The sequence below is a fragment of the Lemur catta genome, chromosome 6 (assembly GCF_020740605.2).
Source record: "Lemur catta isolate mLemCat1 chromosome 6, mLemCat1.pri, whole genome shotgun sequence".
Lineage (NCBI taxonomy): Eukaryota > Metazoa > Chordata > Mammalia > Primates > Lemuridae > Lemur > Lemur catta.
Window position 1 is genome coordinate 12,972,780 of NC_059133.1, and position 24,711 is coordinate 12,997,490.

The 24,711-nt window shown below is 45.9% G+C and overlaps 1 protein-coding gene across 1 annotated transcript in view; it reads left to right on the forward strand.

Moving 5' to 3' along the window:
- Positions 1-13,672: 13,672 nt before the first annotated feature.
- The window catches only part of SYN3 (synapsin III), a 409,534-nt gene continuing 398,495 nt past the window's right edge, over positions 13,673-24,711 (forward strand). Inside the window, exon 1 of the mRNA XM_045553009.1 lies at positions 13,673-13,715. The gene's annotated coding sequence lies outside the window, so the exon portion shown is untranslated. The remainder of the gene's footprint in view (positions 13,716-24,711) is intronic.

A 24,711-nucleotide genomic window follows, 5' to 3' on the forward strand; every position in this document is an offset into this window, starting at 1 on the left:
CCACCTTTGCCTTGTCTACGCTAGTCGTCCACTAGTCCATAAATGTGTATGAAGTGCCTACTACATGTTTGCCAGTCCGTTATCTGTGTGAGAACAGACTGCATCTGTCTTGTTCAGCCTCAGTGTCTAGTGTATCTGAAAACAATATCCATTCATTCATTCAGAAAAACCCACAATGTAATGAGTGCCTATTATCTGCCAGGCTGAGCTAGGCATTGAGAGACAATGATTAATAAATATGCTCCCTACAACAAGGAGTTCAAGGTCTAGTGGGGGAGACAGCCAAGGAATCAATAAATCGCAGCAATGTGACAAGTGCTTTAACAGCACGGATAAACATTTCCTGCCCACTGAATCCACCTCCGCACAGGAGCCAGAGAGATTGTCATAAAACACAAATCCAGCCACTGCGTTTCTTAAAGACAGTCAGCAACCAGTTCTCCATAGTCTGTGGCTCTTCCCAGAGTGGGATCAGAGAATCCATGGGGATAGATGTCTGGGAAAGAAGTTTTCATGGTCAAATAACTTTGGAAGACTCTGGGATAAATTATTAATGAATGAAATAAATCAAGTTTCCTTAATGCAGGGTTTGTCAGAGACTGTATGATACCAGTGTGTCTTGCAAATCTCCAAAAAGGGGAGGGGGTGCTGTTCAGTACTTTCTCATTCTTTTTTGAGTGTGGACTTTTTTTGGGGGGTCGGCACATCTTAAAGGAATAGTGTTTAGAAAAGAGACTTCGGGAAATCCTGGCAGACCGTATCATGCCCATGCTCCCCATTACGCCTCCCACAGCCCCCGCGAACACCTGCCCAAGCCTCTGCTCCCCACTCTCGTTCTGTTCTTGCACTTTAACAAAACCAAACTACGTCTTACTTCCAAGCTATTGCTCATGCTGTTCCCTTCCCTTCTCATTTCCCCGAAGCCCTGCAACTGCTCCCAGCACACACAGGATGTTTCTGCAATACTCACACGTGTCCTGGAAGATGCAGCTCAGACATCACCCCTGCCAGAAGACTTAGCTGTTCAGGTGCCTCTTCCCCATGTTCTCACAGTCCTGTCCCCTGCACAGCACTTACTGTGCTCCCACGGTCCCTCTAGACAAGAGCTTTGGGAGGAAGGAGTCATTACATGGCTTTGTTCATCTCTGATCTCCTATTCCAGGGCATCTGAACTAGGCACTATTGGCATTAGGGCTGGATAATTCTCTGTTATGGGGGCTGCCCGGTGTACTGTAGGATTTCAGCAGCATCCCTTGACTCTACCCCCTAGAAGCCAGTAGCATCATCACCTTTTCTCCCCAATCCCCTGAGCTATGAGAACCAAAGATGCTCTAGACACTGCCAGATACCCTAGAGAGAATAAAATCATTTCTGGTTGAAAACCATTGTCCTATTCATAGTGCGGTGCCTGGAATTCATTAAACAAATATTTACTGAACATGCACTATTCGTCCAGCCCAGTGCCAGTCACCGGAAATGCAAATGCGAGCAAAACACATACCCTGCCTTTAAGGTGCTATTAATCTACTTGCAGGAATTGAGAAGTGAACAGACATTATTAAGAATGTAATAACAGTCATAGTTTTGTGAAGGCAGAATGAGACTTGCCTATTTTATTCATTTTTATATCCTGAGCTCCTAGGACAGTGCCTGGTACATACAAAGTACTCAATAAATATTTGTTGACGAATTATATTAGCTAAAATTTATAGAGCACTTACTATGTGCCAGAAACTGCTGCAAGTAGTTTATGCACATTAAATTATTTTAGCTCCATAATGAACCCATTATTGAACCATAATGAAACTAGTGCTATAATTATACTCATTTGACAGACAAGCAAACTCAGCATGGACATAGTAAGTAACTTGACAATGATCACATGGTGAGTATGAGGCAGAGCTGAGACTTGGACCAAGCCAGTCTGCTTCCAGAGTCCAAGTTCAAGAGGCCCAAGTGCTATTACCGAGGTTGGCCGACATCCATGAGCCTTCCTTTGTGCTAGGACTAACAGCACTGTAAGCTACTTCTTTTATTCTTATCCTTAACATAATTTTATTTGAGAAAACATGAAGCTCTGAAAGGTTAAAGTAATCAGCATTCTCCCACTAGTAGCAACTGGCTGAGCTGAAATCTGGGCACCATCTGACTGTGAGGGCCTGCGCCTTAACCAATCTGTGTTATGTTGCTTCTATTATGCAAGTGGAATAAAGAATTGCCAGATGATTGAATGAAGAATTGTGTCTAGATGCTTCCTGCATCCCCCACACCACCAGGCAGAGAGACTGATACATAGATGATGCCACAAACACAACCTGACATGATGGCATCGAGGTATAAGGGATGCAACCACTAGGCTGGGATCAATAGGGTCAACTTGTCCTCCTGGCTCTGCCACAGAGTTGCTTTGTGACCTTAAAGACTTCACACTCATCCAACCAGGCCTCCACTTAACCACCCAAAGTGAGAGGTTTCCAGTTCCCTGGGTTCCCTCCAGCTCTGATGCTGACTCCAGCAGCCACAGTCCTGAGTCGACCCAGAGAGCCCACTTCCATCTTGGAGGCTGACCAGGTAAAGCTTCTTCTCCAAATATCTTGATTGGTTTGTTCCCCTCCTGATGCAGGTGCTGTTTTGGTTGCTTGGCAACACGGTGATGGAGACTGCCAATCCCCAGAGGAGCAATGAATGAAAGAACGGACATGGTCATGCTGGGGGCGGACAGTGGCCACAGCCGGAGCAGAGCATTGTGGAATTCCTAACTCCACCTGTCCTGAATGGGTTTTTCCATCCTGCTGACGGAGTAGCCTAATGGGGCTATATGAGGAAAAGAAGAATGATTTCCATTTTGAAGGTAGCAAAAACTTTTATGCACCATCCCACCTTTCCATAATGAGTTGACCCAATCACAAAATCACAACAAGCACAGGTGTGTTTTATTAACAGTACCAATAATGAAAGCTCTCCATGTAAAAAGCCTTGGTTTCCTCTGTTCCACTGGCCTTTAGTCATACATCCCATGTTCTGTATTGCAAAACAGGTCATAAAAACTGGCCCAATTGATCCCCATGGCCACCCCACAACAGGCAGAATTGAAGTTCAGCAGAAAGGGAAACATTTAGAATGATTAAGAGCAGTGCTTTTGAAATAGTGTGTATCTGGGTTCGATTGCTGGCCCTGCCACTTATAAAGTGTATTCTATTATAAGGAGTGTGATTTTGAGTGAGTTTGTTAGCTTCTCTGAGCTTAGTGTCTCCATCTGTAAAATGGGAATATTGATACCTGTCTCAGAGTGTCATTGAAAGATTTAAATAAGGTAATGGAGGTTGTTAACAGAAAAAACAAAAACAAAACTCTGTAAAATATTTTAAAGAAGTTTATTCTGAGCCAATATGAGTGACTGTGGCCTGGGAAAACACAAACCCAAGAAGGCTTGAGTAAGTGGTCCCAAGGCAGTTAGAATGTACCTTTGTTTATACATTTCAGGGAAGCAGAAGCTATAGGCAAAGTCATAAATTAATATGTGGAGGTTATACATTGATTTGGCCCCCAAAAGTGGTATTTCTTGAAGCAGGGGCTTATTGGTCATAAGTAGGTTCAGAGAGTCTTTGATTTGCAATTGCTTAAGGAAACAAAGCTTGGTCTAAAACCTGGAAGTTAGCAGAAAAGAATGTTTAAGTTAAGATAAGGAAGTTTGCTAATCATCGTGTGATGCTATGTCAGAGTCAGATCATGGGAGCAAGCCACAATACACTGTGTCAAAGTGACCTACCTGGTAAGCAAAATTGTTGGTGTTCAGATGTGACTTAAGCCTTGCCTGGCATAGCTGTAGGCCTTGTTTATAATTTGGTATCTTATTTCCATAAAGAGTCTACTCTGTCATTCTTATGATCTCTATTTTGACATTAATGCTGGTCAGTTTTTGTGCCTAAATTCCAAAAAGGAGGGAGTATAACGAGGTACGTCTGACCTGCCATCCTGTCATGGCTGGGAACTTAGTTTTTATGGCTTCTCTGGGGTCCCCTTGGCCAAGAAAGGGTTCATTCAATCTGTTGGGGAGACTTAGGATTTTATTTTTAGTTTACAAGGTTAAACACTTACCACAGAGGCTAGAGCATAAGTGCAGTTATTATTATGATTGCTTAGAGTCACACAAATCACTTACGTGGTAAGGCTGGTATTTGAATCCAGGTCTCTAGCCATGCCAAAGCAAATTTTTGCCATTACTTTATTGCTCCTTTGAAAGGAAAAGCTATATGAATGTATTCTTTCAATACCTATTTATAAGCCACATGTGATGATGATGAAAATTATATGTTTTACACAGCATTTTATAGGCCAAGGAGTGCTTTCTCTGAATATGATGCTCACTCCTCTGATGTCTAGATGGAGATGATTTTGGAGAAAGCAATTGTCTGCCTTTGGAAGTTAAGCTCTGCGCTTCTCCCAGGGGCTTGAAATTCAGGAGAGGGAGCCCTCCCGCGGTATAGTGGAGCCAGCCCACGGGGAAGGTGACCTGGAGAGCTATTGGAACTCAGTGTCCAGGCTCTCGGAGTGGGAAGAATGGTCAGTCGGCTGGTCCCCCTCTCAGTTTGTTCTGCCCGACAGAAAGGACTGGAAGCATCGGTGTGTCTCTTGAGTCCAGCATGGAGGGACCAGTGTGGGGCCTGATGACTGGAGTCTGGGCTGAATCTGTTCTTGCTGACGACAAGCTGGAGATAGCTCAGCCAACCGCTTCTCCACTGCGTCCCCTCAGCACACACACACACTATGATTTAAATCCAATTATCTAGCTTCTGTTGTTACTTGCCTCTGCTTAGAATAGCCGAGCTAAATGGAATCTTAGAAATCCTCTCTCTTTTGTATGTCAATCACAGCTCAACAAAGTGGTTTTTTAAAAAATCCTCTCTCTCTTTCTTCATCCCCTTCACTCCCTCTCTCCTTCTTTCTCTCCCTCTCTCCTTCCCCTCTCTTTCTCTATCTCTCTCTGCCTCTCGAAGCCTCACCTCCCCCCTACTCCCACCACCACACACACTCTTTGCAATAGCTCTTGAACAACCTCTAGGAAATATTGGTGCAGTTATAAAAATATTGACCAAGTCCAAACTCCTCATTCTACAGAGGAAGAATAGAGACCCAGAGAGGGGAAATGACTTGCCCAAGGTCACACAGCTGAACACCCTGACTCCTGGTCTAGTGCTCTTACTTATGCATAGCACTAAATATAGAACCTTTTTCAAGTTTCCATTGTAAAACCTCTCATTTTAAAATATCTTACTGCATTGTTCAAATAAAAAAAAGAAAATTCAAGAGTTTGGGTTTTAAGTTTTAATTACTGTATATTAATAATAATATGATTACAGCCTCATGAAAATTTAAACATAATGGATAAGGCCAAACACCCCTTTGAAATCCACCCACACAAATACACATATAATGAACTTCCCTCCTGCTACCCTTAAAGGTAACCATTGGTAGTACTTTTTTAATTTTTCCTGTAGGGGTGTGTGTGTGTGTGTGCGTGTGTGTGTGTGTGCACATACCATACACATTTTTCTTTAATTTTCCCTATTCACTCAGCAAAGAGATTTGGCCATGGTTAGCACAATGGATCTACCACATTATTTCTGGTGCTTTATAATATTCTACATATATAGATATGCCATTGTATACTTAGCTATTCCCCTATTGATGAAGAGTTGGATGGTTTCAAGCAATGCTACAGTGGATATTTTCCATCTTCTGTGCACACCTCCTTCAGCACATGAGTGAACCTGTCATTAGGGAAGGTTTCTAGAGGTAAAAATCGCTAGATCATAGGATATTAGCATTTTAAGTTTCGGCATGGCTTCAAATCCCTTCTCTTGATGCACATTGGTCTCTCGAGGGTTACTCCTGCCAAATTACTCCTTCCACACCAAAGAGGAAATGAGATAAAATATTTTCTTGATTAAATATTGCCACATGCACAGGAATAGATGGGTCTGGAAAATACATCATGCACAGAAGGGATGAGCTTATGTGTAAATGGAAAGATTTGAAAGGTGCCGAGTCCCAGCCCAAAGCACAGCCCCTGTCAGCCTGCAGTCGTACCCGAGAATGCCCTCAGTAGTGGCCCTGCTTTGGGAAAAAGCGTCAAGTCACCAGAAGGCTTTTGTGAAAATATAAATATACTATCTTAGAAGGGTGACACACAAGGCATGGGTTAATCGACTTAGCCAATAAAAGTGCAAAAACTTGAGCAAACCAGTTTACTTCTCTAAGAAACAATAGTACTAACTTCAAAGGGTTTTCGTGAAATTTAAGTAAAATAAAATATGCAAAATGCCATTGAAAGGGCCTGACAAATAATATATACTTGATTTAATGTAGTTTCTAGTATTGGCTCTGAGAAATAAGGAACAGAATAGGTAAATTGTAAACTGAGTAATCAATTGGGATTGGAAAATGTTTGGTGAGGACGTGTCCTAAATTGGTCTTCTCCGAGTGCAGTCAACCCTCGTCAGAGGGCACTTGAGTCGCTCATACCCATTGTACCAGGGCTTCAGCCCTGCCAGCCCTCTCCTCCCAGCAGATCTAAGGAACAGCTGTTATAATGAAGCAACTGGGCACAAAGAGTGTCTCTCAGGGAGGAAGTTCAGAATTGGGACCCAAACCAAGGTTTGTATGGTTTCAAATCCACTCTGCTTTTTCCTTACTACGCTACAGCTCAAATATGAGAACTTTATAGGAGTCTTAAGACTTTCTAACTTCCCAAGGTTTGTTACCTTGAAACAACTAGAGTTAATCCTCTTTGAATGAACACGGGTAGTTGAGATTACTCTCAGAAGTGATAAGACGGAGAAGATGGAAAGACTGAGCCCTGCCCACCAGTCATAGCTGGTCATAACTGGGAAGGAAGGAAGCAGTGGAACAAAGCGGGTGCTAGCGGCATTAAAGAGGCAGTTAAGGTGGGTTGAATCCCAGGAAGGAAGAGAAGGGCTTGCTAACCACTGGGAAGTGACCCAGAATTTAACTGACAGTGGGTATGGTGATCAGCGGCATGGAATCATATGCTTAAGTCCCTGAGTCCTTACTTAATAGCTGTGTGCTCTTAGCAAGTGGATTTACCGCTTTAGGCCTCGGTTTTCACAATCTGTGAAATGGAAATAAAGCATATGCCTACCTTCAAGGGTTGTTGGGAGAATTCAGTGAACAAATGATGGTAGAATGTTTAATATCGTGCCTGGCACATGGGAAGCTCTCCATGGCAGCTGCCACAATGATGATGATGATGATGATGATGATGATAATGATGATGATTTTTTACTACTCTCCAAGAGGCCTGCCTACATAATACATGCAGCTGCCACGAAGATCAGCCTGAACAGAATGCCATAGTCAATCCATAATCTCAAAGGGGTCAGAGGAAAGAGAAGAAGGGTGACAGAGGGTGGAGTAAGAAGAGCACATGCTGCTACCTTCACAGCTGGCTCCAGGAGGGCAGGTATATCGTCTGGCAGGTGCCAGACTTGGATGCTAGTGTGTAACTCATGCCCCTACTCCAACAAAACTGTTGTGGTTTGGGACAAATAAGACAGAAACCAGATACTTAGTGTCAGGATCCAAATCTTGGTACCCCACTCCCTCAAAATCCAGATCAAGGACTCATTGAGCTTTAAATGATAAGATGTATGTGTTGTTTTTCTGAGAAATCAGGGAGTTGATCATTCAGATGCAAGTAAAATGGATAACACTTAAAGGGTACTTATTACATGCCAGGCACCACTCTTACAACCTCATATGTTTTAACAGATCTCATCCTTGGAGCAGCCCCAGAAATAGGTACCATTATCCACTTTACGATATGGAGGCAAATAGGTTGCCCAAAATTACACCACTCGCAAGCAGCAGAGCCAGGATCCAAGCACAGCCTGGTTCCCACTTTCACACTCTTAACCACTACCTCTCTGGTGACTGAGCTTGGAGCAAATGACAGGGATCTATATGGAGATGAACCTAAGCAGAGTCATAAATATGTGGGGTCTAGGATGGAAGGAAAGAGGCATATGAAGACAGTAGCTTCTTTGTTGGATCCCTCTGCTGAAGGACCAGGGAAACCCAAAGTGGAAGTGGGGAGCAAGAAAGATTTTAATCCCCAAAGAAAGTCCTTCTGGATTTCCAATCCTGGGCTGGCTCTAACTCAAATGCAACTAATATTGAGGACATGGCATTTGCCAGGCACTTTTGTATTTAAGCTTCACAACAATTCTGAAAAAGCTGGTTATGTTACTTTACTTACAGGTGAAGAACCCAAAGCTTGGAGAGGTAAGCCTGGCCCAAGACCACACAGACGAGAAGCTTGGACTTGACACTTGAACTCCATCCAGCTCAGGATTTCCCAACCTCGAGAGTGCAATAGTGTCATCTGAGAGTGTCATCTGGGAGGATATCTCCTATGGATACCCTGCCCCTCCCCCCATCAACTGATTTGACTGGGGCATCAGGGCCAGGGCATCGGTGCATTTTAAGCTCCAGAGGTGATGCTAACATGCAGCCTGCAGTGAGAACTGCTGCCAAGGTGTTTTCAGGGCCCATCCCACTGCACTTAGTCCTCTTTCTGACTGGCTGCAGCTGCTCCCTGGTGAGTCGTGGAGCCAGAAGTATTAGAGTATCACCTTGAAAGTGACACGATCAGCTAAACCCTTCAAGCACCCTTAATTACAAAGGAACACCCACTGACATCTGCCTCCCTTTAAGGGGGACTCCAAGGACTTGGAACTTTATTTTTCTGGTTGCCATGACAATCCTTTGCCATGTCAGCAAAAAATGCTCTGTGCTGCAAATGAGCAGGCACAAAATCTCCCCCAGTCTTCAGCTCAAAGCCCACCTCAGCCCTAGACTGGGCCAGGTCATGTCTGATCCTTTATTCAGGAATTCTCAAATAGAACCATAGAGGTTAGGAAATTCTAGACACTCTCCTCATTTTACCAGGGATCAGAGATAAAATGAATTGCCTCATGTTAAGGAGTAAAGTAATACTTTCAAATTTTCTTTTATTCTGTCTTTGACCTTCCCATCTTGCCAAAAGATTTTTTTTAAAATCCAAATAGGAAACAGGTGAAATTGAACAGTTCTCCTACTTTCACCTTTTTCTTGACCCTTCTTTAGATAGACTTCAGAGCAGGGTTAATCCTCCAGGTGATAAAACTTAGCATTGTATCCCTCAGATGTGCGTTTGCATTTCTACACCCATTAATTTTCAAACCTAGCAATTCTCTTTAATTGTATAGATTTTAGGCACCCTAAGAGGTAGGTAGGAAGAAATATTAGAAAGGCTTTCCTATCACCTTAAAAATCTTACCGTGGATGGACAACCAAAGGGACTCTGCCCTTGTTGGATGAGCCTTAGCTGAATGAAGCAGAAGCTGTCCTGAAATAGGACCTGGGTCCCAGGATAGCTCCGTTATTCACGAGCTGTGTTGCATGACATGAAGCTATGTGTGTGTTAAAAGCATACATGACCTTTGTTGTCAGACAGAACCAATTTCAAGTTCTCACTTCAACTATATATTATTCATATGACCTTGGGCATGCCTCAGTTTCTTCACCTATAAAATGGGGATAACAATATCTCCTTAGCAAAATTGGCGTACGTGTATATACAGCATTTAGCAGTGCTGGTGCATTAAATGTGTTCAATAAATGATAGCTATGATTATAATAATCTATAAACTGTGAATACTATCTATTCTGCCTACTTCACAGGAGTGCATATGAAATGAGGGAATTTAAATGAAAGTATTTTGCAAACTATAAAATTTACATACGAGAAAATTTATTTCTAGGGTGGTTTTTTTTTTATTATAAGAGCTTTCTCACTTTTTTTTGGATCTGTTAAGAATGGCAGATCTGGGTTCTTCTCTTCAAAAATAAGTATCCTTTTTTAAACACTACCACTACCACCCCATGGGGTTGGATTTCTTACTGAGTAGTGAGAGGATATGTATACCTATTACTGTGAGTGCACCCATGTGTATGCAAATTCCCGTGCTGAATCGCTGTCCTGGGGAGAGGGTCCTATGATGCAATATGTCTCTTTCCCTCCTGGATCCATCAGGATGTTTGCTTAAAAGCAAGAGAAATAATTTAGGCAGCTAACATAAGAAGAAAGTTTAGCAGTGATGGGAGATTCACAGAATAAAATTGGGTGGGGGACAGGATGGCAGGAAGAACTAGACTTGAGAAACTGGCAGCAATCGAGGGATGTCTGGAGGCTGAGCGACAAGATTCATGATAAGCAGCCCAGGCTGCTGCTGCCATCACAGCGTCACAGTACGCGGCCTCATGATCCATCTGTCTCATGAATCTTTGCCACTTTTTGGAGAGGCAAAGTCCTGGAGCTGAGCATCTAGTAGGCTCAACTTAGGTGACATCCTTTCCTCAAGGACTTTTGAGGGAATCTTGGGTGTGGCAAACTGTGGAAGGATCTGGCCTAAGGAATTGCCAGGTCTCCACACAATAAAAAAGCTCCCCCAAAAGAGAAGTGGAGTGACAAGTAGAAATACACAAATCCTCCAGGAAGCCAGCCACCTGTTGTCAGTGCTCATATTTCTGATGAAGAAGGTTCAGAGAAATTAGTCAGTGATTCAGTGACTTTAGTGTCAGGTCTTCTGGCTCCTAGCCCATGTTCACCTTCCTACAAGAAAGCCAGTAATTTATAAAATCATAAACTGTTACTCCAGCTTTAAACAATATCTAAGGTGGAGGAGTTACGGGCAAAAGGGATTGAGTCTATGGAGAATGCTTATCTATTTTCAGGCCTTTGTTATTACATGTGCTTGGCACATAAGAATAAATAATGCTAGAGTGCAGCTGACCTCCAAAGCACGATGGGAGAATCTCATTACTGCAAAATCCTTGGCAATATATACTGAGAACTGGCTACAATATATTGAATTTTCAATAGAAACCATTAAGCTCTCCTGCATCTAATTGCCATTTACTTCTTATTTATAGTGCAATAAAAAATAATTTTCCATGCCATAATTTGCCTGGTTTCTCATCCAAAACTTTATCCCACTCTGTTTCCTTTTTCCTTCATTGCTTCAGACCGATGGTAGGGAGGCTCTTTAGATTTACAGCCCCAGACATGAACATCTTCCATTGTCCCCAAGCAACTTTATTGTGTATATGAAAACTAGTAATTTTTTAAACTGTTATTATGATATTAACCCCAAAAGTTAGAGTTGGGAGGAGTAGCTCTGCTCTGACCTTTTGAGGGAAACTGAGGCTTAGAAAGAATATGCCAGGTAGAGGCCAGGGCTGGCCAAATCAAAGACTATGCTGGTTTTCAGAGTTGAGATTTCCTTATCCTCTTATTTCCCACTACTTTCCTCATCCAATCTGGACAGATTGTCTAATCCAAAAGTGAAAAATAGAATCTCAAGGGATAAATCCAGACCACACATGGGTTTGACTTTGTCCAACAGCCTTGGCCCACATGGTCTTTTATAAAAATGTTTAATTAATTGCCAATATTAAAAAACCTAGAGACTTAACACAATCTGAATTTCTGGCCCTTTAATAAAAATCAGAACATCTGGCAATTCTAGGTCCACATTCCTATATGGCAAAAATCAGTTGGAGCTGAGCAATGATAGGTTCCCTTAAGCAGGTGTGCTGACCTCAGTTTGCCACAAGCCTCACCCCTTCTCTCTTTCTCTCTCTCTCTTTTTTTTTTCTTTTCTGGAGACACGGTCTTATTCTGTCACCCAAGCTGGAGTGCAATGGTGCAATCATAGCTCACTGCAACTTCAAACTCTTGGACGCAAGCAACCCTACCTCCTCAGCCTTTCTTGTAGCTAGGACTGCAAGCATGTGCCACCATGCCTAGCTAATTTTTTAATTTTTGTAGAGAGTCTCACTATGTTGCCCCAGCTGGTCTTGAACTCCTGGCCTCAATCAATCTTCCTGCCTTGGCCTCCCAATGCACTAGGGTTACAGTAGGAGTGAGCCATCATGCCTCCTTTCTATCACACCCTGCCAACCTCACTTGGTATACTATTGCCCGGCCCCATCAGTATTAGAGTTTATGATCCCTGCATCAGTCTTGTGCCCTCTTAGTTACTGAGGTCACAGTCACTCCCTCTTAGTTACTGAGATCATTTACCAAGGGACACACAGTAAGTGGAAGATGCTGGATAAGAACCTTCCCCATCATGGTAACAGCACCATTGTCCCACAGTGGCTCAAGCTCAACGCCTAGAAGACATTCTTCATTCATCCCTAAACAAACAGAAATTTATTTGGCTCATGGGTCTGGAGGCTGGGAAGTCCAAGATTGAGGGGCCGCATGTGGCCAGGGCTTTCTTGCTGCCTCATCCCATGACAGAAGATAGAAGGGCTACAGAGCATGAGAAGGGGAGACAAGGGGGTCCAAACTCATCCTTTTATCAGCAAGCCCCTCCCAAGATAACAGCATTAATCCATTCAGGAGGGCAGAGTCCTCATGATCTTAGCGCCTCTTAAAGGTCAGTTCCCTTGCATTGGGGATGAACTTTCCAGCACATGAACCTTGGGGGACATAATCAAACCGTAGGATCGCCTAAATCCAATCCAGCCCATCAAGGCTTTCCATGCTACTCTCAACACATGCTTCAGTCGGTCCACACTTCCCCATTGTGCTGTCACCATCCTGGCCCAAGTCACCATCCTCTCTTGCCTGGGCTTCTGCAATAGCCAATAGGCTTCCTAGAGAAAGTGGAGGTTAAGCCAAGACTTGCAGCAGAAGCAGAAGGAATGAGCCTGAGAATGAGAATGATCCACCACTGTCTTCAACTCCCAGGTTGCTGGCGTTTTCCATCTCATCAAAAAACCTCCCATATTTGGGAGGTGCGATCCTCCCAAATTCCTATGTTGAAGCCCTAGCTCCTCGAGGTGGCTTCTGGTCTACCTCTCTGGCAGGAGCGTGCTCTCCCCTGGCTCACTGCACTTGGCCCCTGCAGTCCCCAGTTGCAGCCTTGGAACCGCCCTGCATTTGCTGAGCTCTCTGTCAGCAGTGCTCTCGCTCCAACCCTGGAATCGCTTTTATCCTTTGAACCTGTTCAAATTATCACAGGCGTCCTGGAGAGCATCCTACGTGTAGCAGACCCGGACACCCCTTCCTTATTTTTAATCACCTTCCTGCTCTGCTCCAGCACTGCCCCCCGCCCTGCAGACTTCATGAGGGCGTTCCCCGTTGCACCCCGGCCCGGGGGCGCCAGGCACACAGCCTGGGACCTTTGCAGACAAGGAAGGGGCTTGCCTGGTCTCTCCGAGGCGCCTCCGGAGATCCAGGAAGGTCAGGCGACTTTTTCAAAGCTGGATACCAAGGCCATTGCACTCTTCGCACTCCCTGAGGGGCTTCTACACACTCCTGGGATCCAGAATCATTACCTCACTCGGCCGCCCGAGCCAGGTGAGAGCTTGGAGTGCAGAAGCAGCGTCCGCTGCCTGGAGAGGTGAACCCCGCGGGGCGGAGCCTGAGGGGCGGGGCCGGCGGGCGGGGCGGGGCCTGCGGGGCGGGGCCTGGCTGCCCAAGCCAATGGGGCGCGGCGGCGCGGGAAGGCCCGGCGGCCGGGCGGAGGCGCTCGCGCGCGGCGAGGGGCAGAGGCTGAGCTCCCGGGACGCGGAGCGCATCGACCGGCGGGCGCGGCTGCGAGGCACCACACGGCGCTGCATTCCCCGCGGCTCGCACGGTAAGCCGCGCGCCGCAGCGAAGTAGACTTTGAGGGGTTTCTGGGGCAGGGAGCCGCCACCCGGAGCGGGGACTTCTGGTGCGTCCTCGGGCCGGGCTGCGTCCCCGGAGCTCCGGCTGTGTGCCCGCGGGATGCGAGCGCGCCCGGGCCCGGGAGAGAGGCGAGGAGCCGCGCGCCACGCTGCCTCCCCAGGCTGCTGCTGCCCGGCCCGGGGCTGGACCCTCGGACGGGCGGGTCTGCGTGCGGGGCTGCCGGCGGAGCCCGGGAGCCAGGGGCGCAAGAACGTGGCTCCTAAGACGGTCCCCACCCAGCGCCGGGCGGGGGAAAGAGCTTGTGGGGTGCGAGGAGCCGCAGGGGCCGGACCTCCGCTGTGCGCCTGCCTTAGGTCTTCATGACACCTCCCGACCTGTTGTTGCCTTGGGGTTAGGGGTCAGATTTGTCATGGCGTTTCCTATTTACATTCATCCTGAGGTGCAGGAAGAAATCTCAGAGTGGTCCCTGGCAAAGCTAGAAGCAGAGACTATAGCAACGGTTACAGCGCCTCGTGCATTTATTCAGCACTTACTTGGCTCCTACTCCAGGCGCTGTACTAAGCTCTGGCGGCACGAAGAAGGTCCTTGGGGGAGCTCAGCGGGCTGAGAGGAATCGTGGGAGGAACAATTGCAGTGCAGGGTAGTGCGGAGGACACGAGGTGGCGAGCAGGACGGTGAGGGAGCCAGGAAGGCTTCAGCGAGGCGGTGACCACTGAGTGGGGACTTGAAGGAGTAGGAGGGTTGGGCAGGCTGAAACTGTGTGTGTTGGGAGAGGGAGGGAGGACAGGGAGGGAGGACGGAAGGGGGCGGTTGTTGATGGGATAGCAAGGATTCCACATAGATTTTCTTGAGTGAAGGTAAAGGAACTGAAAAAGTCCAGTGTCCTGACCCAGAACATCAGATAATTTAACATCAGATAATGGAGTAAGACCGGTTTTGTTGTGGGTAGGAAATGAGCTGTCAATGTGATGTGACAGGGAGCTAAAACGCGCACAGACCTTCAAATGCAGACTCAGAATATTTGCAATTTTGTCCCGGGATGAAGGAGGGCAGGGGAAGAATTCTGATCAGTGATCAGGTCACTGTGGCGGCTGTGTGGACAGTGGATGAAGCCTGAGCATCAGAAAGCTGGTGAGTTGTAGTCACTTTTGGGGACTTGGGTGCAAACACTCTGGCCCTTTAAGGCAGCCTCCTCTGCCCAAGAGCCCTGCTCCCTGGCTTCTGGGGATGGATTCAGGAGGGGAGATGCTGCCCCTGTGATGCTTGCGTCTGCAACCTACATGTCATTTGTATATTTTTTCTGGAGCCTGTGACTGCGATCTTATCGTCAGGGATGGCCCCTGGGGGATTGTGAAGGGTGGTGCCTCTGCTCTCCTTTTCTCGTCTTCTGGCCCTCCGTGTGGGCTTGCCCTCTCCCTGGACTCCCTTTTCTGTCTCAAAGAGGTTCAATGCCAGCTATTGGAGGCAGGGTTATGTGTAGACTGGCATAGTAGAAAGAACAAGGGCTCTCTGGGAAGTGAGACTGGGAAGTCACTTTAGCTATGGGCCTTGGGGACATTATCAATCTTTCTGAACCTCTGTTTTCTGATTTCAAAGGGAATCATCATACTCACCTGTCACAGGTCAAGTTCTCTGGAAAAAGACCCTGGAGGTTCTGAGATTTGTGTGTAGGAAGATGCTTGGGGAGTGGTCTCACTTCCCAAGGGGGTGCACAGTGAGGGAAGCAGGGCTGGGCAGAGGGAGACTAAGAGAGGCCTCAGTCCATCCCCTGAGGCGGGGGGCGGGCCTTTGAAGCTGTTGACCAGCCAGTGGGTGCAGCCTGGCCCCAGTAAAGGGGCATAACTTCGGACATTCCTTCAGTGGGACAGTTCCCGAATAGGGGCTCAGCTGTAAGCTGTGTGCAGCCCACATCCCCGGCAGCTGGGCACAGGGAAGTCATGAGTGGTTTGGTCTTAGGGGGAGTTAGAGTTGTCCCACAAGCATTCACTACTCCGCCTCACCGGATGGCTTGGGAAGCAAATGAGATGGTGCTTTGTACTGCACCTGGTGCTTAGAAAAACACTGAAAAAGTGTTCATTTCCCTCAATTTTAAGTTTCTTGACTGCACCTGAAAAATTGTGGCGTTTGAGTTGATTCAGCTTTTATGAGGAGCCTTTAATAATAATAGCTGCAATGACTACTGCTTCCCGTTATTGAGGCCTATTATGCATGTTCATTCTCTCCTAGTTGTCCAATAATACTCTAATTTAGGTACTTTTTTCTCATTTTACAGTCAACCCAGTCTTTTCCAAAATCTAATAGAGTTGATGTCTTTTTGCCATAAAGCAATAATAACAATCACTTGCAACTCTACGATTTGTTACACTTTCCAAAGTGATTGCATGGATGGATTGATTGGTTAATCACTCATTCATTCATCCACTTAAGAATTCAATCAATGTGTATTGAGTGCCTCCTCAAGAGTAGGTGCTGTCCTAGGTGCTGGGGACACAGCTCAGTCTGTTGGGGGAGACAAAGACAAACATTAAATCCTTGGATTTGTCAAAAGCAAACATTGAAGAATGGAATGTGGCATTGCATAGCCAGGATGTGACAATGAACAACAGGCCCTTTGCTCAGTTGACTCCTTATCCTTCAGTTTCAATATAACTTCCCCGAAAGGCCTTTTGGACCATTTTGTGCGAAGCAGGGGCCCTCCCAGTTACTCTCCCTTCATAGCACTTGTTTTATTTACTTCCCTGTTGTTGGTCCTCTCCGCTAGACTGCAGACTCCAGGGGAGTCTTTATCTCAAGAGCCCAGTGCAATATTTAGCACATATTTCTTGAATGACTGAAATGAATGAAGGGTGGATGTGCTTAACGGGATAGTCAGAGAAGGTCCCTCAGGAGGGTAATAGTTACACTGAGACCCGAGGGATGGGAAAGATTCAGCAATGCCAAGATCAAGAGGCAGAGAAAACAGTTTGTTCAGGGACCGTGAGCTGGGGAAATGGAGCCCATCGTGATGGGAGCAGCATGGGCAAGTTGCAGAGTGGCTTCAGATGAGTTTGAAATACATGGGGCCTTGGAGGCCATGCTGAGCTTGGATTTCATCCAACATGCAGTGAATCAATGAAGGATTTTAAGCCTCGTAATGACCTGATATAATAGTATATGTTTGTTTGTTTGTTGTCTGTCGTGCTCCTAGGAGGCAACCTCCCTGAAGAAAGGTGCTCAGTAAGCATTGCTTAAATGAATGGATGATCTGGTTTATGATTTAAAAGGATCCCACCAGCTACCAGGTGAAAATGAATTAGAGAGAAGAAAGAATGATGTCTTCTCACCAATTAGAAGTTGGGTGAGAGAGATACTGGTTTCTGGGCTAGAGGACAGCAAAGGTGTTGGAGGTATGTAGGATTTGAGCTACATTTAGGATGCAAAATGGACAAGATTTGCTGATATATTAGATATGGGGAGTACAGGAGAGGTGGGATCAAGGACAATGGCCAGGCTTATGGTTTAAGATTGGTTGGATACCAAATGTCTATCAGCAAGTGAGTGGATAAACAAAATGTGGTGTATATATACAATGGAATATTAATCAGCCATAAAAAGGAATGAAGTACTAATGCATGCTGCAATGTTTACAAACCTTGAAAACATTATGTGGAAATATGTGAAAAAGCCAAACACAAAAGGTCATATGTGATTCCTTTTATATGAAATATCCAGAATAGGTAAATGTGTAGAGATAGAAAGCAGGTTGGTGTTTGCCCTGGGCTGAGGGGTAAGAGGGAATGGGGCCTGACTGCTTAATGGCTAAGTGGTTTCCTTTTGGGGAATGAAATTTTTTTTCAGACAGAATCTCGCTCTGTTGCCCAGGCTAGAGTGCCGTGGTGTCAGCTTAGCTCACAGCAACCTCAAACTCCTGGGCTCAAGTGATTCTCCTGCCTCAGCCTCCCTAGTAGCTGGGACTATAGGTGTGTGCCACAACGCCTGGCTAATTTTTTCTATTTTTAGTAGACACGGGGTTTTGTTCTTGCTCAGGCTGGTCTTGAAATCCTGACCTCAAGGAATCCTCCCACCTCAGACTCCCAGAGTGCTAGGTGTGAGCCACTGCACCCAGCCAGGAATGAAAATATTTTGAAACTAGATAGAGGTGGTAGTTTTGCACAATGTTGTGAAAGTACTAAATGCCGCTGCACTTTAAAATGGCTACCTTCGTGTTTATGTAACTTTCACCTAAATCAAAAAAAAAGAAAAAAACAAAACAGGGTGATGGGAGCACCATTGAAATAGTGGAGGACGCTGGGCAAGGGGCAGGTTGTGCTTAAGGGATAAAATTCAAATACTCTTGGAGATGCTCGTGTGACATTCACAGGGAGACAGGCACTGGCTGAGTCTGGAGTCCAGGAGGAGAGTCTGGGCTGAGATATAAATATGGCAGTTGTCACACATAGATGTCAGCCAGAAAATGAATAGAGGAAAAAATCAGAGCCTCGATCATTCTCCAGTTCGAGCTTCATAACTGCTCATGGGAGGGTGCTTTTGTCCTCATGTTCAGATGAGGAAACCAGGAGCCCCTCCAAATGAACTTAACTTGCCCAAAATCAGGCAGTTTGTTCATGTGGGTCTCCAGGCTTCCAGTCCTTTGTCTTTCCCATCTCGCATGATACCATTAGAACTTCTGCAGATGCCTTCCCTCCCTCCCTCCCTTCTTTCAGTCATGATTGAGTATTCACAGGCGGCATTCACTGTCTGGGCATATGTTAGTGGAGAAGGTAGGCGTGGCTCTAATCTCATGGAGTTTCCCCAGTAAACAAGCAGCTGGAGCTCACAGATACAGGGTACCTTAAGACCACAGAGCAGGGGCATCTATCCCAGGTTTAGGGGTAGAGGGAGGCTTCCTAGAGAAAATGGGGGTTAAGCCAAGACTTCCAGCAGAAGCAAAAGGAATGAGCCTGAGAAAGAGAATGATCCACCATTGTGTTCATCTCCCAGTTCCTCACAGGTTGCTGGCATTTTCCAACTTATCAAAAGAATCTATAATGTCTATAATCCTCGAAGCAATGAGCAAACAGATGGCTTGGTTTGACTTCAAGTGGGAGCTTCAAAGGGGTGGCAAGGTAGGATCCAAACAGCCTGGTTTTCAAAATAAGGCTCCATCTCTTGAGCAAGTGACTTAGCCTTTCTGAACTTTACTTTTTATACTTGTGAAATGGGCCAATAATGTCCATTGCTCTGTGTAGAAAATCAGTGAGATGATGTAGCAAAGTGCTGGGCACATTATAAGTGCTCAGAAAAATGTTATCTTGTTTAGAGAGGAAGAATTTCTGAGTAAACCACTGGCCCCCACACTCTGTACACTATTTAAAATGCGGATATCCATGCTGCCTCTGAAGCTTCTGATTTAGATGGTTTGAGATGGAGCATGGCAATCTGTGTGTTTAGAAAACAGCCCAGATGATTCTGATACAAGCAAATCCAGGAACCATTGGTTTAGACCTAATACTCTTTGCTCTGATGAGCATGAAAGAGTTAAGCACCTAGAAGCAGAATTTTGCCTTCTAGGAATTATTAGCCAATGACGGCGCTGACTGATGATGTAATGTCTTTGGCTGGCACTCCATTGGTTAAGTGTATTGTTTCTCTTGCTTCAGCTGTACCAGAAGCAGAGCTGGAACACAAGGGTTAATAATTTTGTGGCAGCAGATAGAGCTCACTCTCTCCCTTTTTTTTTTCGTTCCCCTTATGCTAGGTGTGAGTATATAGCAGAGCCCAGCAGATTGTTGCCCTTCTCCTTCCAATAAACAGCCTCACTCTCCTCCTTACCTCCTCCCAAGCAGAGCACATGTCTCCGTAGTACTACGGAGGAGGAGGAGGAGAAGGAGGAGGAAGAGGAGGAGGAGGTGGAGGAGGAGGAGAAGGAGGAGGATTCTTTAGAGAAGAGAGAGTCCTCTCAAAGTTCCATGCTGCAGTCTCTTGCTGCAGTCTCTCCTTGCCATCGGGGACGGGCACAGCCCCAGGTCCCTCTGAATGAATTGCTAAACTGCCACCTGCTTCTGAGCATTGTTCAACCTGGCAGAATCCTCAGAACCAGGAGGTGAGCCCAAGGTTTTGAAAGAGGGAGTGGGCCTGATGGGGAAGAGGCTTGGGGCCGTGGGAGGAAACAGCCCTAGACTAAAGGTCAGGTACAAGCTCAATCCAGTGGTTGCCACTGGCTTGCCGTGTGAGCTTGGGCAGGGTGGTCTCCCTCTCTAGGTCTGTTTGATAAAATGCACAACGTGAGGCTTGGATTAGGGCCCTCCTAATCCAGGTCCTGGCAGACGCCGGCAGAGCGCACTCACCAGGAGCTATAAAGACGCATGTTGGTGGCCTGCCTTTCTGTCCAATGCTCCCTGAAGATACATGCTTTCCTTTGGGAGTCTGGGCCAGAGGGGAGCCTGTCAGGTTAGTGCTGTGTCTCTGGAGCCAGCTGTAACCTGGGTCCCTCCTCATATTGTCTGAACTCCCTCTTCACTGCTTCAGCTCAGCCGGGTGGCCCTGGGTAGACTCTGGGCTGAGGTTTCTACAGAAACTCCTAATTGGTCTCAGGGATTTTGATCATGTCATTTTGGGTCCCAGACCCTTGAGTTATCAGTGTGGCTTGATGAATTTGAGTACTTTCCTAGGTGCCCCAGGCTGGGGCTCTTCAAGGTGGGGAGAGGAATTCTTGTTTTATGGCTAGTGTGATTGTGACAGGTTTTGTGTGTGTGTGTGTTTAATGGGACATGGATTATTGCCCCAGCCTAAAACTTCTCACCTTGTCCAGAAAGGGTCCCCATACAAGCATGTGTGCCTCAAGATATAATTAAATTGAAAACGGTAGGCATGGGGTTGGGAGGGGTAAGCCAGGGTAGCTGGGAAAGCTGCTACCAAGAAACTCTAACCTTCATTCCATAGGTAATTCAAGAAATCCCCACCTTTTATAGACTTACTATGATGCTGCCTCTCTTTTTCAATCCTCCAAAAAATACATACATAAAAAGTTCCTCTTTTATTTTTCAGCATTTGGATATAAGTGGGGGGAGGGGGTTCCAATTCCAGATAGTGGAGCCTGCACAGGCTTCTCTTTGTGTCTTGTGTGATCCTTGGTGTTTGCGCCCTTGTTCTAGGCCGGGCTTTGATGATGAAGACTGTGCTGATGTAGGTCCTTGGGTAAGTCCCTGAGCCTTTCTGTGCCTCAGTCCAGTTCCCTCAGCTGTAAGTCACAGAGGCAGGAGGGAGCTGGACTTGATGATTTTTAGAACCCTTCTAGCTCTGGCCATCTGTGCTTTGGATTGTGACAAACCTTTGGAATCTGAGGCTGTTGACTGAGTTCAGCGGGTAAAGAATATTTGAATAAAGGGGTACACAGCACATGTCCTCTGGGAGCTGGGAGTCGTACACAGGATTTAACCCATGCACCCTTCCAACTGACCTGGGAGTGGGTAGAATTAACCACATTCCACAGATGTGAAAATTAAGGCTAATGGAGCTTGAGTGACTTGCCCAAGATCGTGTACTTGGCGAATGTCAAGGCTGGTATTTAAACCTGTGCGGGTAGATATACTGGGGTGGCCGTACATGGCAGGATAATCCCGGGGCTGGAGCTGGAATCACTGTCTGCCTTTGTTTCACTGGATGCTCTTCTTTGTACTAGAGATTATGCACTGATTTGGAGCTAGGCTAGCTCAGCCGGGTTATTGTGGATTGCCCACTTGCCGTCTGGGACTACCGACGATTAGAGGGCCCCGGGTCTGAAAGGGACCCTGAAGTCCTTCGGATCAGGCCCCTGAATTTATAGCTGAAAAAACGGAGCTCCAGAGAAGTTAGATGATTTCTTTCATGTCACTTGGTGAGCTGACAGATGGCAGGAAATGGACACCAAGACTCCCTGTCTTAGGTATTGAGGTTGTATTATTATAAATAAGGTTTTTTTTTTTAAACCTTCATTTGAGACCTTTGGGGTGAGCTGAATTTAGTTATTCTCACATCCAGGCCCTTTTTCAGTGCTAAAAGGTTGGAGTAGACTCACGGAGCACCTCCTCTGCCTGGCACTATGACAGGTGACTGAGACGTGCAGGGCTGTGAGCAAGTGAGTCCTGGTCGCTTTCTTGAGGAGGCCCAGATGCCGGCTGTGTCTCATAAGGTGGGGGCGGGGGGTCTAGTTCACAGGTCAGCAATCTTCCCGGTGGATGGACTGAGACTCTGACCCTTTCCCTCTGCCCTTGGCTGGCACCCAACCTCTGCCGCTGTCAGAGCACCTGCCACCCGACATGTGGTTTCTGTTCTTTGTCTTCCCAACTACGCTGCATGTTTCCAGGGTACAGCTCCCAAAATGTTGAACTTAATTAAATTGGTGGAGCTGCCTAATGGGGAGGTGGGTGTCATTGTCTTGGATGAGCAGAGATATACACCTAGAAACAAAAATCACCAAGTAGTTATAAAAAAAGCTATTTGACCCTTTTCATGATCACTATAACATTAAGAAAGTACCATCCTAATAACAGTCTTCAAAGATTCAAATGATTATCATAGGAAAGGTGGGTTATAATTATTCTACAAGACAGGAGGCCAGAGCTAGCCACGGTGGGTGGAAGTTGGAGAGGAGGAGAGAGCAGGGAGAGGAAGAGTGTGCTGATGGTGGAGCTGCCTGGGGGGCAGCCTTCACCTTCCATCACCCCTAGCAAGGAGTGAAGCTTCGCAGTCTCTGACTTCCTTTCTGGACCTAAGATTTCTTGATGTCTGTCAAGCAGGAGCAAGAGAGAGGAGGAAGCTGGGGGCACAGCTGAGCTGCATCTTACTCATTCTTTAGATTCCAAAGCCATAGTATGGAATGAAAATCACGTGTAGCCAAAAATACCCTCAAAAATCTTTTAATCACCAAAAACATGCTTTTTTTTTTTGAGGCAGAGTCTTACTCCATTGCTCTGGGTAGAGTGCCGTGGTGTCATCATAGCTCACAGCAACCTCAAACTCCTGGACTCAAACAATCCCCCTGCCTCAGCCTCCCAAGTAGCTGGGACTACAGACTGCACCACGGCACCCAGCTAATTTTTCTATTTTTAGTAGAAACGGGGTCTCACTTTTGCTCAGGCCGGTCTCAAACTCCTGAGCTCAAGCAGTCCTCTGCCTCTTAAAGGCCCCTTAGAGTGCTAGGATTACAGGTGTGAGCCACTGCGCCAGGCCAAAATTGCGTTATATGATGCATGGTTTCTGTGTATGCAAGCCTGAACAGTAATTCCTACGCTAGCCAGTGTGCAAAACACTGGCTTACACTGAAAGAAGTAGGAAAAGAAGATCCATATGCAGTTGTCTGCGTGTTCGTACTGTTCTGTCTTAAACATAGCTGTCGCATCTCTAGCTGGCGTGGGGTGAAGGAGAGGGAATGCTTACAGGGTTTATGACACTCTGGATAAATAGTCTCTAATATTTCATACATGTTAATGATCTTTTGAATGATAATGACGATTAAATGAGATAATGTATGCGGAAACCCCAGCCCAGGAACTGTTGCAGAGGGGGTGCTCACTACATATTTGCTGGAAGGTAATCGGCATCTTGCTTCAGCAGATGCACCCATGCTGGTCTTGGAAAGGTTTTAGAGAAGAACCTGGCCACCTGTGTCCAGGTTGGCTTTTGCTATTTGAGGTTGGCATGTTCTGTCTGGCTCCTCTGGATGGTGTTCACTCTCCTGTCCCTGAATGTTGCTTCTAAAATTCAAAGTGGAAAAAGAACGAGATTAGAGGCAACGCAGACCGTAGTTCAAAATGCCAGACATTACTTATCACTGTGTGACATTGAGAATGTTACTTAACCTCTCTGTGTTCAGTTTGTTTACGTGTGAAAATGAGACTAATAGGACTGGCCTTGAAGGGTAGGTGGGAGGATCAAATAATAATCTTCAGAGTGCCTAGAACCTATGGAGTAGGTGTTCTGTAGATGCTAATTTATTCATTCTCCTTGGAAAGGTGTTGCAGAGAAGTGTTGTTTTTGACTTTCTTTAATCTCCCTCAAATTTCTTTGCTCACATTAGTAGCACTTCTAGATAGCTTTCCACGAGCCCTAAGGACACCTCACATGGCATTATTCTAAGAATACTTGGAAGCCTTGGTCCTCCTAGTTCACCCTAATGCTAGTTTTCTAAACGAGCACCAGAAAGTTGTACTTAGAAGGGAGATGTTGAACTTAATACATTTTTAAAGTACCGATAGCTGAGTTAAATATTTGGGACTGGGGCCGCTTTACTCAGGGGCCAAGTGGGCAGGTGATTTGAGAGTTGATACAAAGAAATTTTTGAGCCAAAGTATGCCTCCAGGTTCAGAGCATTGGGAATTTCATTATTGACTGTTCATCTCTTGGGTTAACTCATTCGTCCATTCAACAAACACTTATGGAGTTCTAATCCTGTGATAAGCAGAATCTCGGTGCTGGGGACGTGTTGGGGAACAGTACAAAGTCCTTAACTCATGGACCTTATATTCCGGTGGGGAAGGTGGAAAATAGCTACAAAACAAATACATTGTATGATGTACCTTAGAAATGAATGCCATATAGAAAAGTGAAACAATATAAGGGTATAGGAAGATGCTATTATATTACTAGAAAAGTCAGTTAGAGGAGGTCTCTCGGAGGAGTTAATAGTTTAGCAGAGCCATGAAGTTTGGGAGTGGGTTTTAGAAATATCGGGAAAAGAGTTCCAGGTAGAGGGAACAGCAAGTGAGCCTCTGAGTCAGTAGAGAGGCATGGGAAGGGAGTTAGAAAGAAGAGGTACCCAAAGCCAGCTCTGGGGAGACTCATGGGCTGTGGAGAGAAATTCAGATTCTATTCTAAGGTGGAGGTTTTGAGCAAGGAGGTTACAGAGTTTGACTTGTTCTTTTAATTGATTTTATTTTTTAAATTGTCATATGGTAAAGTTGCATTTGTTTTGCTGTACAGTTCTATGACTTTTAACACATGTATAG